The following is an 18,464-nucleotide window of genomic DNA, read 5'->3' as shown; positions in this document are numbered from 1 at the left end:
TGGGCCAGAATTCTCTTTTATTTGTAGAATCTATAACAAGACTTGATGCGTAGAACCAGGTGTCCACAATATGTCTCCATTTTACACGCTGTATTATGCGTTTGGGCCTCATCCTGTATCTATCATGGGGTTTAAGTTGCTCTGGAAGACAAGTTACACGAGTGACTGTATTATTCACCTCATATGATATGGTTATTGTGGTGCTGCTGGGGTGAGATGACGCACTGTGTGCACAGCAGCCATGGCCTGGCTAGAGGATGCTGCTAGCACAGAGGATATGGCTGCTGGGAGGAGGGGAGGTGGAGGAGGGGAATAGCCTGGGAGGGTGGTGAGGTTGGTAGGAGGAGGATCCCGGGATAAACAAGCCTGACTATCCTGCTGGATGAGGGAATATGGCGGCGGTGGATGTGCGCTCCCCCTGGGGTCCCCGGCCAGCACCAGCCATTGAGCAGTGAGCGGTAAGGCTGCATTGTGCGGCTAGGCCCCGGCCTGTGTACAGCATGTTCCCGGCCCGAGGGTGAGGGGCCCAGGGCAGCTGCAGCCCGTGCCCGGCCACAGGGGCACATGGAGGGGCGGCGGCTGCGCCGAGTTGTGTTGTCACTGGCGGCCGTGCAGCGCGGTGTGTGCGGTACTGCAAGCTCATGCAGCTGCATGCACCATGCGTCAACAGTGCGATTCTCATGCAACTTTTTTTTTTCCCCTCCTCTGTATGACCGGTTCACATTGCCCGTCGCCAGATGGGGGTCAGACAGCAGAAAAGTAGTAGTCAAGTCCAACTTGTGCTGGCTGTATTGTGTGTGTGATTGCTTCCCATTGACTTGTGTGTTGTAGGGCTGTGACCAGATGGTATTTCATCTACATGAATGCTGTCAGTCACATTGTTTAGTCTCCAGATGGTGATAACGTAGTCTTGTGCCACTTCTGGTGGCCCTGGGTATCACAGACCCCTTGTTACCCCCTTCACCTGCTGCTATTTGGTGGTCTAATACAGTTACATTGTCATTTATGGTGAGAGTGATCAATGCACTAAAATGTCAACAGTATCCGCACCCAAAGGAGGTTTTTCTGCTGTGCCAATCCATGACAGGCAATGTTTTCGAGTTACGAGGTCCGGCTTGAGCCTTATGACCTTCTCGCATCCGATGGTGCGATCTGGTACTGAGACGCGGACTGAGCACGCCGCTATTGAAGCATCCCCATCATTTGTAGTGAAATAACTTGTGCCATATTGTGTTTCTTGTTTTTGTTACAATTTTACTTTGTTACTAATTTAAAATGTTGCCGAATATCCGAGCCTATACATCATGTGTGCCTATAAATGCAATACTATTGTTAATATTTTGTATATATGCCTTATACACAGCGGGATGCACTTTGTAATGTTTTTCCATCCTCTATACAATGGATTTTGTCACGTTCCTGTTACTCTTGGAGTTTGTAGAGTGACCTCTCCGGCAGTACACTGTATGTGTGTGTTAAATAATCCAGGCCCGCTGTGCTGTCAGCATACATAGTGACAGTGCACAGCCTCCCAGGCCTTCTATAGAAAACTCACTATATTGGACTATATTATCATATAGCGCCATTGTTGTCTGTAGCACCGTACAGGGAGTGCATATGTGATGCCAGAAATTAGACAATACTTTAACATTGGTCTGTTTTATGGTATGGGAGAACATCTACACACAAGGCGACTATAGTGTGACTGCTGCACACGGTCAGTATATATTATGGTGTTTTTAGGATTATATTAGTCCGACCTTTCACCTAACTAACAGAACTGAAACTTTTTATTCTGTATATTTACTGCGTATTTTAGTCCCTTTGTGGCAGTTCTTGGGAAATAGAGTCCCTTGGTATTTGTGGTTGATCCATGTTTGGGACTGTAAGATATTTTGGTAGCAAAGTTTTTGCTGTCCGTGTACAATGACGGCAGTATATTCAATATTACCATACTTCCTTTATTCACTGTATTATGATGTGACAACTACTTATCTGCTTATGTTGGTTTTATAGTGGCAATATATCCTGCATAAACTGACCGTTCCTACCTGTCCTGTCCCTGGCTGATGCTCATAATTCAATATCCCGATCTCATATGTACTAGGACAGTGGTGGCGAACCTATGGCACGGGTGCCAGAGGTGGCACTCAGAGCCCTTTCTGTGGGCACTCAGGCCATTGACCCCAAGACAGAGCTCACCAAACAGGACCAAATTCACCAAATCTTCCTGCAGACCCAGGCAATTTAAGAGATGCTGCAATCGGTGCTATTTTAAAACAACACTTCATTGGCTGTTTGGAACTGCACTAAAAGTGAGAAAGTGTTGATAGAACTGCAGTATCTTTGTAGGTCCTCCTACTGGACCCTACATTCTTGTACAGAGAGACCCTGGTGAGAAGCTACAATGATAGTCTGAATGTGCCCCCCTTCTTTCAACTGTATTAGTGGCCTTAAGGGGCCGATATGATTGATAGATGTTGAAGAGCAAGTAGCAATAAATTACTGCTTAAAATACAATGTTGGCACTTTGCGGTTAAAAGTGGATTTTGGTTATAGTTTGGGCACCCGGTCTCTAAAAGGTTCGCCATCACTGTACTAGGACAAGCTACATAGGAAACTATCAATATGTTTTAATTGGTCCTGTACTGCCATTTGCTGTAAGTGTAAGGGTATCTGCACATGTGGCGTAATGGCTGCAGAGATTCCGCACATAATATCCAATGTGTGCAGAAACCCTAAAAAAATACAAAGTTTATCTATACCTGGTGACACTTCATAATTATGAAAGAATATTGCAACATTATTCTAATTATTCTACATTACTTGTTAAACTCTTGAATCTGAGAGGGATTTGATCTCAACTCCTCAATTAACCCAAAAAATAAGAAAGTTATAATCTTGCTTGTATTCCCTTCTGACCATAAGGATTTTATAACTTGTAACTTTATTTTATCTTTACTCAGAACCTGAAATGTCAGAAATGAGTGCAGATAGCATACATCAGAATAGGTTTTTTGCTGCAGCATGTGGATGGGTTAATAGGAACCTGTCTTGGCGATTTGGGACACTAAACTACCCATACATAGTGTTCCAAATCATCCTGATTTTTAACTAATCCGGGCCCCCCCCCCTCAGCTTTTATACTTTGCTCCTCGTTTCCTTTATTAGACCCCAGCTTTACTGTAGGTACAGCGTGTGTGCAGTGAAGCTGGGATATTGTCCCGGCTTAATTTCTCGCATTGTGATATAAGGCATCAGAGCAGAGTCTGATTTGCCACGTCTAGGGAATCATAAGTTTATTTTTAAAAATTTTATGTAAAGACTTGATAAAAGGTTGATTTAGGACCCTAAACCAAAAGTCCATAAGAACCTGTAGTTAGTTTAGGGTCCCATATTGACCTGACAGATCTTTTTTTTTAGCTATGACAGATTTGGAGCAGTGTCACCAACAGCTGACCTACTGCGATGTACTAGTGTAGTGATGTGTTATCTGTATCATCATCACAACCGTAAAAGGTTATCAAATTGGAGATACTTTGTGGAGTAAAGACATCAATATTGGAAATTCCTTTGCTAGGACTACTTGTCTCATATCAGTTTATAGGGCTCGGAAAGGCCATTACTTTGGATCTTCCCTCAGTTCCCACCTATTTGTAAGTCTACATTCACACTAATGTAAAATTTGTCAGTGTACTATCCGTTGATTCAACGACTAGCACACAGACACATTCTTTTCTATTGGTTCATACACACAGCTGTAGATTCCACGGCCCCAAGTATAAGCTGTTTAACCAGGAGAAAATGATAAAGCAGGAGCTATTTATACCTGTATTTTTTGGCTTGGGGAGGCTTTGGAAATCTAAGTGGACCTTCAGAATCTAATAGAAAAAAGAGGTGGCTACAAAAGGAGCTGAAAGGGGTTTTACCATGAAGACAAGTTAGGCCCTATCCACGGGATAGGGCCTAACTTTCTGATCAGTGGGGGGTCTATGTGCAAAAAAGGAGGGGTCCATTGGACCCTTCGCTGTCATTCGGACAAATGGAGCAGATGGCCGCACATGAGCGTTTCTGCTCCATTAACCTGGTGAGCGGTGAGGGGTCGGTTGGACCCCTCATTTTCGTGAATTGTAGCGTTCTTGGCACTGAGACCCCCACTGATAAGCAAGTTAGGCCCTACCCTGTGAATAGGGCCTAACTTTTCTTTTTGGGAAATCCCTTTTAAACCCATTGGCATAAAAACTAAAATTGGAGAGTGAAGCAGTGATTACAGGTTTGCCCTTTCTGCCGCCACCTTCATTGTCTATGACTTGCATAGCCAAATGCTGTCCTTAGCCATCCCTGTGAGTGCCGTAGATTTTGAGTCCAGCCGGCACCAATCGTGCATTTATTATAGTTGTACCGGTGGGGAAGAAGAGATTCCATGTGTCCTATAGCACTATAATGCTTGAGGCCCTGTCCTAGGTTGGTTCATGAAATATGTCCAGTGCAGGATTCATGACTGCTGCCATGTGTTGTAGCCCTAACTACAGTATTTCAAAATAAAGCAGGTGCTTAATTTTGTGATTATTAGGTGAGTTATTTATAAATAACTCCACTTGGACACTTCATATCCATATTTCTCATATGTCCATGAATAATTTTTCATCTTCCACCTATACATGGGTGCCTTCTAAACCAATCACACCTACATTCTGGTGTGTGCCTGCTCTGGCAGGATCCGATCTTCTTTTAGCTTCTTATACTCTCATTTTTAAGAAAAATTATGAAAATGTTGATAGCTGTTAATTGAGATCGACTTCCTCAGGTTCATCTGCTGAATTTTTAAAGCCTTTTTTTTTTTTATTGGTAATAAAGATGGCTTTAGAAGGTAGAAAAAGAGCAGGTCCTGCCAGAGGGGGCACACACCACCGTGTAAGGGTACAATACTTGATCCTGATAGTAGATTTCCCTTTAAGAAAGAATTTAAATGAGTTCGTTGTGTTTAATAATTTGGATTGGTGGCCATTAATTAGGATTTTGTCCAAAAGAATCATGCGATCACCCAATCCAAGCACCCATCACAAGCCCACTCCAATACATGGGAACTTATCTGAAGTAACCTGGTCTGACCTCTACATAGGAAAGATCTGCCTGCTTGCTAATGTTGAGCACTTATTCTATGAATATTAACATTTTTTATTCTGCAAAATCCATGGTTTACATGAACATATAAAATATAAAACTGTTCCATTAGAGGAAAGCAAATTTATATATCCTGTGTAGATGCGTATGTATGTGGAGAAGATGGGCTGGGAGGATGCCAGTCACCCTATAATTTATCTTGTGCCAGGTTGTGATGCTCTGCTCTCTCACTGGACCCTCTATGGCCTTTAACGTATGTGATATTCGCAGCTTTCTCCACTTTTGCATTACATGCGTGTGAAAAACTTTTATGCATTTCACTCTGATGCATTGATTCATCGCTGTAGAACAACTTATGCACACATGTTTGTAAAACATTTTAAAACCTGGGAATTTTGTCTTAAATGCTAAACAAAATCTGACAGAAAATTGACAGAAATCTGATAGATCGCCGGTTTTACTCTGACCAAACTAACATTTCTGTCACTTTGGTGTCAGCCTCGGTGTTTAGTAATGGTGTCCCTCTGCTATGGGTCCATGTAATGTTTGGAAACTGTCTGAGTTTAGCAGCTGATTCAGGGCGTTTCATTGTTAAAAATATCTTTGGGGGGGAGGGGGGTTTCGCTAACATAAAATTGACAGCAGCTCTCTCCTCGTACAGGTGAGATGGCCCCAGGTGCGGTATAATTATGCGGATAGTGACTCTTTTCCCAAACCTCCGCCCATCTGCCAGTAGATGAGGGTGTAGTGTGGTTTTCACCTCGGCCCAGCTCAGTGTGCAGGGGGATTGGATTACAGGCACAATCACTGTTTATAACAGCGTGATACTGTAGCCGGGCCTAATGTTTACATACGCAGATCTGCATGATTTTATTTGTGATGTCTCCAATGCAGCCGTCCAAATACAGAAGCTGCTTCAGCAAGTGTGTGGTGATGTAGGGGGGAGTGATACAGTTACATGGCTGAATGCCTTATCGCCTCACACTGAATAAATATTTCATGGAAAGCTTTACTTTAATGTAGGCAACTAGTGGCTTTTACTTCTGATATGGCAGATCTCGGCCTGGCCTACATAGACAGACCAGTCAGGCCTATGTAGACGTCCCAGCGTGTGCTTTATTAGAGCATTAGAAGAACATTACTGTGCGAGGTATAACAAATCCCATTACTCCGTCGCCATGTGTGAAATCCATCCCCGAATCCTTGGTTTGGATGTTAATAATTGGGTCTGGGTGGCATATACCATCATACAGTCGTAATGAATAATAATCTTTATTTATGCCAGTGATGCCAGGATTTGCAAGATATGCAATGTCACTTTCTACAATTGTGCTTTAACCTATAATATGCACCTAAAGAGGCCTGCGATGGACACTTTCCTCATTTATTGGGATGGCCCACTTGTGGACTTGATCTGGTACCTCTTCAAACATGGGCCTCTTTTTTCCGTCGCATATTGGCTTTATATATAGTAATAATGGTGATGCGGTTTCCTTCCTCTTACTACATTAAATAATGTACTGTAACAATTCATTTGTGTTACATGATGATTTTGCCTCCATGGGGCGCCATGCATAGGCTACACTGTAGACATACGGTATTATTTATTTATTTGTGCCGGCTATTCCCATGTGCAGCGCAATTCACACCAGTCTCATTTCTCTATTATACAAACATCTGCTGCTGTGTATGCCTCATTATCCCAGCACTTTCCAGGGCTCTCAGAAGACTTGTGCTTCAGGTTACATGTCGTCATGTTGGAGATAAGGCTCCATTCACACTTGTGTTATAATAGACGACAGCATTTAATCCGGGTTTTGTCAATCCGTTGTGTAAATCGCTCTCCGTCACAGTCACATGTTTAAATGACAAAATTGCAGATGTCTGCTGAGATCATACTCCAGCAATGGTCCTCTGTGTTAGACCTTGTTCAGTTTTATTCAGTTTTTTTTTTTTATTATATGATATGATGTGGGAGTCGTCCCTAAATTTTATGCTCTGCTCACTTTAGATCTAGACTTTCGTAATGAGTTTTGTTGGAGGACTTCCCAATGGGAAAACCCCCTTAAAGGAAACCTACCACTTGTAGTGGCAGGTTTCCGATGGCAATACCGAGCACCAGCTCAGGGTACCTGCCTGCGCCGGCTATAAAGTTTAAAAAGTGTTTTAAACCGCGATACCGCGGTTTAAAACACCCTGAGCTGGTGCTCGGTATTGCCATCGGAAACCTGCCACTACAAGTGGTAGGTTTCCTTTAATAGGAATGCAATACTTATAATAAAAGTATACCTATAAGTACCGTCTGTCATAGGGGTTCCTTTATAGTGTTGTATTCTTTTGTGTAAAGCAATATTTGGACAATGTTAGGCCCTGTTCACACCTGCACCTGGGATTTCCATTACACGAAAACTAAAAACTGAAGGTGGACCAAAGTTCATCATTCCGGTCCTTAATAGGCTTTAATGTTTTAATATTCACTTCCACAAAAGCAGTAAAATAAAAAAAAGTTAGGTTGTGTTCACACCTGTGTTGTCCTTTTAGTTATTCCGTTCTGTCGGAGGAATTAAAATACATGATAAATGGATCATATTTTACATTGAATTCAATGGGGAGAAAAGAAAACGACACGTTAACCCACCTATTGAAGCCAATGGGTGTTAGAATATTTGATATGTTAGAAGGTTTGATTTGTTCACTTTTTTTTTTTTTTTTTTTTTCCTCCTATGAATGAAAAACTAAAAGCACAAGGCCTATGTGAACACAGATGTATAGCTGAACTGTGCGTGAAAAGGTTTCAACACCAGTTTTCTGCCACATCCTTCTGGTATCAAGGAAACCTACTAATAGGAAGTGTAAAGTTAGACTAGACAGTCTTAGGCCTCGGCCCGAACGCATGCGATTGGCTTAACAGTCGCATGCGTTTCCCTGGAGACGCATGTGCGTTCGGGCCGAGGACCTCCCCCTGTGCGCTAGCGTCGCGTTATGAACGGACGCCTAGCGGTACGTGTGACCGCGGCCTTACACTACACTAGATGCTTCATTCAGTATCCTATTCTGACCTAGTATAAGACCGTCCCTCTACCTTGGTACCGTCTTACTTTTTAGACACACAAAAAAAAATCTACTGCTATTGAAGGCAATGACTGGAAAAAAAAAATAGCTTTGTCATTAACTGGCCGCTCATGACATGGTTAAATAATGTGTTTTTTCCAGTGGTAATTTAATGTTGTGAAATGAGATATTAATATTACTTTGTACAACAGAAAGGTTTATTTTGTTTGCTGTTGATATTTTGCTCCTCTAGTTGTTGGCATATGTAGCATTTTTTAGAACAGGATTGGTGTGGGTGTGTGATATTTATATACATTGGGGGACATTTACTTAGAGTGTCGGTGTCTGCATTGGCTTTGTTACCGACTTGCTCTCGGAAAGAAGACACACATTTAATATTGTAGAGCTGTGCAGAGACATTTCTGTCCCCGAGCCCATTTTCTGTCCCTGGGACCAAAATCTGTCCCAAGCACCAGAAATGTGTCCAACAGTCCCTGCTAGACCAGTTTTCTTTTGGTCTACTTTCCGCCAGTTTACAGCGCCCAAAAAGGGCTGCGACACATATTAATTCTGTCTGAGTTTCCACTCCGCCAAAGCCACGCCCCTTTTCGGAGAAGAGTCGGAGCAGACGGAAAAAGTCATTTTTTCTGTCCCCGACAGCTAATAAATAGGTAGGAGAGCAGAACATGTGGTGAGAGCGCCACAAAACTGGCGGAATCGCCATAGTAAATGTCCCCCAGTGTATTCTGTAGTTTGATGGTTCCCCTCGTTTATTTTGGCCCTTTGTGTTCAATGGCCTCTCTTGATATGCCAGTGAAGATGGTGAACAGGAGCATGTTTTTTTTTTTTTCTTTTACGTAATGTATTATAAAGTACACACCTAAAAATGTAAATTCCATGATCATAAGACCCAACAGAGCGAGTTTCTCGGACCGAACTGACTTGTGGTGAAGTAGCCTTTGTATGACGTCCCTTATTATTAGAGAGTATATTAGGAGATCCATCAGGACAGTAGTCTATTTCCCTTATAGAGGAGCCTGCAGACACTTGTGTTCCTAAGCCATGACTTTCCACTCTGTATTTGGCTGTGTGACACCCACACCAGATCATCTCACTGGTTGGGTCTTTCATGGATGAGTCGTTCAATATAGAGGGGGAAGGAGGCAGAAACACAATAATGCAGTTTTCTTACTTCTGTTCCCTTGTGACCTCAGGGAACATACAGATTGCTCTGGGGACAGTGTTTTGCAACAGAGTCTTCTTAAAGGAAATCTACCATCAAAATCCAGCATGATAAACCAGGGACACTTATTCATAGATCCATGCACTGTGACTGTGGAAATATTATATTTGTTGTTCATGCCCGCCTCCTTTCTAAAATCATCTTTTAAAATTATGCTAAACCAACAGAAGGGTTTTGGTGGTGTCACCTTTAGAGTTACCTTTTAAGAACCTGTGCTGCAGCTTCACAGGCTGTTACACTGCCTGCACTTTCCCCTCCATCGGCCTGTTTTTATCTCACACAGTGGGAGGGGAGAAGTGCTCCTGTACGGTTTAAACACCTTAGGCCGGCGCCACACGTAGCGCTTTGTCTGCGCTTGCAAACGCAGACAAAGTCGCGCCCACCGGCGCGAAACACCGGCGGCTCGTTCTCGATCGCAGGCGTTTCCATAGAAACGCCGATGTGTTCGGGCCGAGGCCCGCCCCGGTGGGCGCGACTTTGTCTGCGTTTGCAAGCGCAGACAAAGCGCTACGTGTGGCGCCGGCCTTAGAGTTGCTCTGGAAACTCCTCCTTGAGCACCTCTCGCTCATTAGCATAATTGCAAAAGTTGAATTTAGAAGGAAGGAGCCAATGAAGATTATCATAGACACGGTGCCTGGATCCTATGAGTAAGTGTAAGTCAATTTCATAGATTGTAAGCTCTTGCGTGCAGGGTCTTCAACTTATTATCTGTTGTCCTTATAGAAGCTGACTATACATGGTCTGGCCAGATTCTTACTTCAAATTTTCAGGTATTTGGGTTTATTTGGCCAAGATTTAAAAAAAAAAAAATCTTCTGAAAAACTGCATTTTACATATAATTCCTACAAAAATAGCCAGTGAAGCTGAACAATAAGAGGCTTCAACCCGAGTTGACATGAGCAGTCCAGTATCTGCCTATTCGTGGACTCATGTGAAAGTTGAGCGCGGCCCTTGTTGGCAGGTTGTGATTGACAGAGCCCATTACCCAGAGCGGGAGAGAGGCTCATTCACACGCCCCTGCATTTTCTCACCACTCACTTTGTTCTCTGCCTTTTGAGATGTTGCATGCTTGAGGATTTGAATGCAAGTGAGCAAGCCATTCACCTGCTGGATATTAGAGCGAATCCCTTAGCCGGGGGCCCACACGTTATGTGCACACTGAGGGGAAAACATGAAATGCAATTAAACAATTTGCTATATTAAATTGGTGATCTTTTTGCCTGGGTGCAGTCCATTGACGGCACATGGACAAAATAATTTAAAAGCATTCATATAAACGGCCGCGGCTTTGTTGGCCCTTTTGTGTGCCGACTGTACATGAGTTGCGCACTGCAGATGGGTTGTTAGAGGTCCAAAAAAGCACCTGTTCTTGTCCAGGTCTGCTTACAACAAAGCTCTCTGCCTTAAAGGAAATCTATGCGTTATGCATTGCGAATGCTGTAGCGACGCCGATGCAGAAACATATCTTGTTTAATCCCTGATCAGGACCTTGGGGAAGCTGGGTGCAGACTGGCTAAGATATTACACGGCGCTTCCTGAACTGTCCAGACAGGACAAATCAACCTGAGCTGGATGACTCATACACAGCAGCTTGGGGGATGGTGCAGCAATTGATTACTTCTGCCTGCTGGGACAACACAGTGAATACTTAATCTAAGAGGAGAAGCACCGAGCACAGAAGCGACAGAACTTTATTATCATAATTTTATGATCCTTTTTTCAGCAAAATCCTATCCGCTGAGGTAGTGTAAAATTCACCTCTGAGTTAGCGTTGGGGGTCAGATTTATCATTAGGCAGGAACTTTTAGTAGCTCAGATTTATCCTAGTGGCTTGGACAGTTTGATAATGGCTGATGTAGCGTTTAATGCTAATATATGCATAGTAAAAAAAAATCATCCCAAAAATTTTGAAATTTGTGGCAGCTGGGTTCACATAGTAAATGTGGTGTAAGTTGTCAGGGATGGCAAAAAGTTGTAAATGAAGGAAAAAATTGGCAAAATGAGCATACGCGACAATTGTGAGTTTGTTTTGAAGACACCGTTGTAGCACTACAAAGACCAGGCCACCATGTACAAGCCGTTACATGGCCAGATGAGTGACTGAAACTACAGTGAATTATAGTGCACAGGATGGGTGTGAGGTTTCGCCATTCACGTCTTGAACCATTCAGCCCACCTGAGACTGTTCTTCCATTGACTTGCTGTAATATTTAGAGATAATGTATTATCCATTAGTGAAGACAATGGCTGTAGTGTCCCGGCCAGACCTTACTGTATGATCCCACTGGACAATTGGGAGAAAGCTCTTCTCCTTTCATTTATTATTAATATAGGGGATAAGACACGGCTCGTTTCCTGGACTAAATTTGTGACGGATAAAATGAGGAAACTGTGTCTTTACTCCAGAGACTGGTAAAATTGTAGCTTTTGTGCAGAAGGAGGATTTCCCTTTTTTTTTTTTTTTTTTTTTTGTCTCATTTATTGAATAAATGAGAAGTTAGCTAGATTACCGCATAATATACTCTAGTATAAGCGGACCCAAGTATAAGCCGAGGCCCCTAATTTTACCACAAAAACCTGGTAAAACCTATATATTTATTTTTTTTTTTACTCGAGTATAAGCAGAGATGGGTTTTCAGCAGATTTTTTTTTGTGTGCTGAAAAACTAGGCTTATACTCAAGTATATAAGTGTCCTCCACAGTTTTATGGATTTGATGTATTTTAGTCTGTCGCAGTATATATCACATTCTTACTTGTTTTTGATTTTGTCTTTTTAGTTGTTCTGTCTCCAGTATGTGTGGTTTATGTGTTCACACTTTGATTCAGTTTGTAACGTTCCTTGACAGGGCCAAATTGTTTTGGACCGCATTGAATTGGTTGGGTTTTGTTGGGGATTTAGTATATATGAGTGCCCCTGCTGTCTACAGTAGCGGAAAGCCTCAAACTCAAAGCCTACAGCTGCACCTACTGCTTTTTCCATGATGATAATTTGTATATACATGTGAAGCACCAGTTTATTACCTTGAATATAAGGATATGTATGTCAGCGGTATTAACACAGTAATGCTGCAGCTTTTATCTTTGCATTGCAGGGACTGAGGCCAGTGCTGCATGCAGTAGACATGCTGCAGACTTGACCTTCTCACCACTGGTTTGCTGCTGATGTTAAAGGGGTTGTCCACTTTCAGAAAATAATTGTTATTGTTTGTTTAATGCAAAGTTCTACAATTTTCCAATCTATTTTCTAGATCTCTGCTTGCTTTACTGCTATAGAAAGCTTCTATGTTTACTCCCAGTGGATAGAAATAGGTCTATGGTCTTGTGATGGGCAGGCAGGTGCACTAGCTGTTATCATCACATAGAGATGTGTGATAATAACACTTTGTGCACCTGCCTGTCCATCACATGACCATGGACAGATCTCCATCCACTGGAAGTAAACATAGAAGCTTTTCTATAGAGTGACAGCAAGCAGAGATCTTGAAAACGGTGAGGAATTGATACAGAAAGTACATTGGAAAATTGTATAACTTTTCGTTACACAAACAATATCAATTATTTGTTTAAAGTGGACAACCCCTTTAAATCCAGCTGATTTTGAATTTTTTTTTTTACTATTTCATAGATTGCCTCTACGTTCTGGCGGCAGCAAGATGGGGGACATGCATATTACTTCTAGGACTTGTATCTATTAAGTATGTTTTGTGTCCTTGGCCTTTCTGTTTGTTGAAGTGGATGTGTATTTCACTTTTTTTTTTTTTTCTCCCCCCAACTTTATTTTTAAATTTTAGAAACCGTAAAATAAACAAAACATAAATCACTGCCTTCAAATCAAATCGAGATGGCACAGGACCCATGAAGGACTATGGGATATCAAATGGGTCCATCTGTAGCAATGCAGTCCATTGCGGCATGTGAAATACCAGGGGTCCGCTTCATGAAGTGATTGGCACTGTTGGGGAATACAGTAATAGGATGACACATACATGTAGTTAACATAGAAGAGCGGTGCGTTTAAATTTTTAAGTATACAACTTTTTTTTTTTTTAAACTAAGTCTGGTTTTTATATGACAGTGTTCTCTTTTGCGTTGGTGTATGGAAACCAAAATTGGAAATCAATCCTTAAAGGGGTTGTCCAAAGTTTTGGTGAGGGTCCGACTTGGGTTCCGTTCACTACTACATCGCTAATGGATCTTCAACAGCGTTCGCCTATTTCTGGCACTCTTATACAATTGAATGAAGCAGGAGGAAGCGTGCTCCACCGGACCACCCATTGCCTAATGAGAATGGGATCTCTGTACTCCAGATTGCTGGGGGTCCAGTTCCAGTGAACAACATTCAGACTAAAGTACTGACCAGACCTATAATATCTGTTGAATATGGTCTGTGATCTACACATTAATGCACTGAAATAATCGCGATATTCATAGAAACAGTTCTATAAAAAATCCACATCAGAGGCTTTTATATGAATGAGATTGGGAGGGGGGGGGGGCTGATTTTCATATTGAAAGTGTGGTTTTTAGTGCTTACTATGTTGTTTTAATATGCGGTACCATGATGTGGTTTTCCAAAGAAGTATTATTTTTTTTTTTTAGCAGTATATAAAACGTTTCTTTAGAAAGAAAGGGGTCACTGTGTACTACACACATGAGCATGGTCTGTATGTATCCATTTAATATCGGGGATCAGCACTGGATGTCTCGCCGCTCGCTGTGCGTTGTGCAGAAATCAGCAAGCAAGAAGGCAGCACGGTGGCTGAGTGAGTAGCACATCTGCCTTGCAGCACTGGGGTCCTGGGTTCGAATCCCACCCAGGTCAACATCTGCAAAGAGTTTGTATGTTCTCTCCGTGTTTGCGTGGGTTTACTCCGGGTACTCCGGTTTCCTCCCACACTTCAAAACATACTGTTAGGTTGTTTAGATTGTGAGCCCCATGGGGACAGGGACCAATTTGACATGCCTGTGCAGCGCTGCGCAATCTGTGTGCGCTATATAAATAAAGAATTATTATTATTATTATTATTATATGCCTGTGAAGCTGCAGCGTGGAGGGGCTCTGGTAACACACCCAGGATCCCTTTTGGCCTATTGGCCATAACTTTAAAATTAGTAGAAGGATAACAAATATTAGCACAGGTTACTACAGTCACAATGCCTGGCTCTATGAGTAAGTGCACCTGGTTTATCATGATGGAGTTTTGATGATAAATTCACATCACTTTAAAGGAAATCTTTTTCTGTGGGGAAACTTATGCTATATGGAACATAAATGATCTGGTCACTTTTCTGCTCCAGTGTTTTTTTTTTTTTTTAAGTACATTAATGGGTTTGCAAAAATTGTCGAATCATTTTAATGAGTACAACAGACAAACGAAGAATTGATGCAGTTTTTTTTTTTTTTAAACTGGATATTGCGACAAGAATAGATAAGACGGTTAAAAACTGTGCTATGTGTACAGATAACCTTATATACTTATGACCACTAAGTACATTCACCAATAGAAGAAAAAAAGATACCATATATCAGTGATGTCGAACCTTTTACAGACAGTGCCCAAGCTACAACTAAAATCCACTTATTTACCGTGAAGTGCCAACATGGCATTTTAAGGAGTAACTTATTTCTACCTGTTCTTCCTCAATTTTCAATCGTATCAATCCCCTGAGGCCACCAATACAGTTGAAAGAAGGGCAAATGCAGATTCTCATTGTAGCTTCTCTCTGGGATCTCTCTGTAGAAGGAGAATGGTGGTCTGTCAACAGCCTCTCACTTTTCCCACAGTTACAAACAGTGAATGAAATGTCGCTTTCAAACAGTATCTCTTAAGTTGCCTGGGATTGCAGGATTTGGTTCTACATGGTGATAGTCTGAATGCCCACAGAAATGGATCTGAGTGCCACCTCTGGCACCCGTGCCATAGGTTCGCCACCACTGCCATATATACTCGAGTATAAGCCAAGTCTTTCAGCACAAAATTTGTGCTGAAAAACCCTAACTCGGCTTTTACTTGAATCTATAAAAAAAATTAACACTGTACTCGCCTTTCCAACTCCCCCCATAGGTCCTCTTCTGCTTCCGATGCTCTGGTGCCTCCTTGGGTCCTTCGGATCCACTTTGGGTTCTTCCACTCCTCTTTAACTCCTCTTCGGGAAGTTCCGCTCCTCTTCGGGTCCCCTCGCAATGCCGACGGCTCACAAACGTGGGCAAGCTGCTGACGTCATTCTGTGTGCCGGCTGAGCATGAAGACCCAAGGAGGACTAAAGGCAGGGGAGCATCGGAAGCAGAAGAGGACCTACGGGGGATGTTGGAAAGGCGAGTACAGTGTTAATTTTTTTTTTTTTGCTACAGGGGGCTTGCAGGAGGGCTATATGCTACAGGGGGCTTGCAGGCTGGCTATATGCTATAGGGGCCTGGCTATATGCTACAGGGGGCTGGCAGGCTGGCTATATGCTATAGGGGGCTGGCTATATGCTACAGGGGGCTTGCAGGCTGGCTATATGCTACAGGGGGCTGGTAGGCTGGCTATATGCTACAGGGGGCTTTCAGGCTGGCTATATGCTACAGGGGGCTGGCAGGCTGGCTATAGGGGGCTGGCAGGCTGGCGATATGCTATAGGGGCCTGGCTATATGCTACAGGGGGCTGGCAGGCTGGCTATATGCTATAGGGGCCTGGCTATATGCTACAGGGGGCTGGCAGGCTGGCTATATGCTATAGGGGGCCTGGCTATATGCTATAGGGGCCTGGCTATATGCTATAGGGGCCTGGCTATATGCTATAGGGGCCTGGCTATATGCTACAGGGGGCTGGCTATATGCTACAGGGGGCTTGCAGGCTGGCTATATGCTACAGGGGGCTGGTAGGCTGGCTATATGCTATAGGGGGCTGGCAGGCTGGCTATATGCTATAGGGGCCTGGCTATATGCTATAGGGGCCTGGCTATATGCTATAGGGGCCTGGCTATATGCTATAGGGGCCTGGCTATATGCTATAGGGGCCTGGCTATATGCTATAGGGGCCTGGCTATATGCTATAGGGGCCTGGCTATATGCTATAGGGGCCTGGCTATATGCTATAGGGGCCTGGCTATATGCTACAGGGGCCTGGCTATATGCTACAGGGGCCTGGCTATATGCTAGAGGGGGCTGGCAGGCTGGCTATATGCTAGAGGGGGCTGGCGGGCTGGCTATATGCTAGAGGGGGCTGGCGGGCTGGCTATATGCTAGAGGGGGCTGGCGGGCTGGCTATATGCTAGAGGGGGCTGGCTATATGCTAGAGGGGGCTGGCGGGCTGGCTATATGCTAGAGGGGGCTGGCGGGCTGGCTATATGCTAGAGGGGGCTGGCGGGCTGGCTATATGCTAGAGGGGGCTGGCGGGCTGGCTATATGCTAGAGGGGGCTGGCGGGCTGGCTATATGCTAGAGGGGGCTGGCGGGCTGGCTATATGCTAGAGGGGGCTGGCGGGCTGGCTATATGCTAGAGGGGGCTGGCGGGCTGGCTATATGCTACAGGGGGCTGGCGGGCTGGCTATATGCTACAGGGGGCTGGCTATAGGCTACAGGGGGCTTGCAGGAGGGCTATAGGCTACAGGGGGCTTGCAGGAGGGCTATAGGCTACAGGGGGCTTGCAGGAGGGCTATATGCTACAGGGGGCTTGCAGGCTGGCTATATGCTATAGGGGGCTGGCTATATGCTATAGGGGGCTGGCTATATGCTATAGGGGGCTGGCTATATGCTATAGGGGGCTGGCTATATGCTACAGGGGGCTGGTAGGCTGGCTATATGCTACAGGGGGATTGCAGGCTGGCTATATGCTACAGGGGGCTGGCAGGCTGGCTATAGGGGGCTGGCAGGCTGGCGATATGCTATAGGGGCCTGGCTATATGCTACAGGGGGCTGGCAGGCTGGCTATATGCTATAGGGGCCTGGCTATATGCTACAGGGGGCTGGTAGGCTGGCTATATGCTACAGGGGGCTGGCAGGCTGGCTATATGCTATAGGGGGCCTGGCTATATGCTATAGGGGCCTGGCTATATGCTATAGGGGCCTGGCTATATGCTACAGGGGGCTTGCAGGCTGGCTATATGCTACAGGGGGCTGGTAGGCTGGCTATATGCTACAGGGGGCTGGTAGGCTGGCTATATGCTATAGGGGGCTGGCAGGCTGGCTATATGCTATAGGGGCCTGGCTATATGCTATAGGGGCCTGGCTATATGCTATAGGGGCCTGGCTATATGCTATAGGGGCCTGGCTATATGCTATAGGGGCCTGGCTATATGCTATAGGGGCCTGGCTATATGCTACAGGGGCCTGGCTATATGCTACAGGGGCCTGGCTATATGCTACAGGGGCCTGGCTATATGCTACAGGGGCCTGGCTATATGCTACAGGGGCCTGGCTATATGCTACAGGGGCCTGGCTATATGCTACAGGGGCCTGGCTATATGCTACAGGGGGCTGGCTATATGCTAGAGGGGGCTGGCGGGCTGGCTATATGCTAGAGGGGGCTGGCTATATGCTAGAGGGGGCTGGCGGGCTGGCTATATGCTAGAGGGGGCTGGCGGGCTGGCTATATGCTAGAGGGGGCTGGCGGGCTGGCTATATGCTAGAGGGGGCTGGCGGGCTGGCTATATGCTAGAGGGGGCTGGCGGGCTGGCTATATGCTAGAGGGGGCTGGCGGGCTGGCTATATGCTAGAGGGGGCTGGCGGGCTGGCTATATGCTAGAGGGGGCTGGCGGGCTGGCTATATGCTAGAGGGGGCTGGCGGGCTGGCTATATGCTAGAGGGGGCTGGCGGGCTGGCTATATGCTAGAGGGGGCTGGCGGGCTGGCTATATGCTAGAGGGGGCTGGCGGGCTGGCTATATGCTAGAGGGGGCTGGCGGGCTGGCTATATGCTAGAGGGGGCTGGCGGGCTGGCTATATGCTAGAGGGGGCTGGCGGGCTGGCTATATGCTAGAGGGGGCTGGCGGGCTGGCTATATGCTAGAGGGGGCTGGCGGGCTGGCTATATGCTAGAGGGGGCTGGCGGGCTGGCTATATGCTAGA

The 18,464-nt window shown here is 44.9% G+C and overlaps 1 protein-coding gene across 3 annotated transcripts in view; it reads left to right on the top strand.

Annotated features, from left to right (window-relative positions):
* The first annotated feature begins 311 nt into the window (after nt 1–311).
* Nucleotides 312–18,464, top strand: part of NCOA2 (nuclear receptor coactivator 2) — a 144,084-nt gene continuing 125,931 nt past the window's right edge. For all 3 annotated transcript variants that reach the window (XM_072151767.1, XM_072151768.1, XM_072151764.1), the window contains exon 1: nt 312–458. The gene's annotated coding sequence lies outside the window, so the exon portion shown is untranslated. The remainder of the gene's footprint in view (nt 459–18,464) is intronic.

This window comes from Engystomops pustulosus, chromosome 5 (assembly GCF_040894005.1).
Source record: "Engystomops pustulosus chromosome 5, aEngPut4.maternal, whole genome shotgun sequence".
In the NCBI taxonomy this organism is placed as follows: domain Eukaryota; kingdom Metazoa; phylum Chordata; class Amphibia; order Anura; family Leptodactylidae; genus Engystomops; species Engystomops pustulosus.
This window is presented reverse-complemented; position numbering and strand designations above follow the sequence as displayed.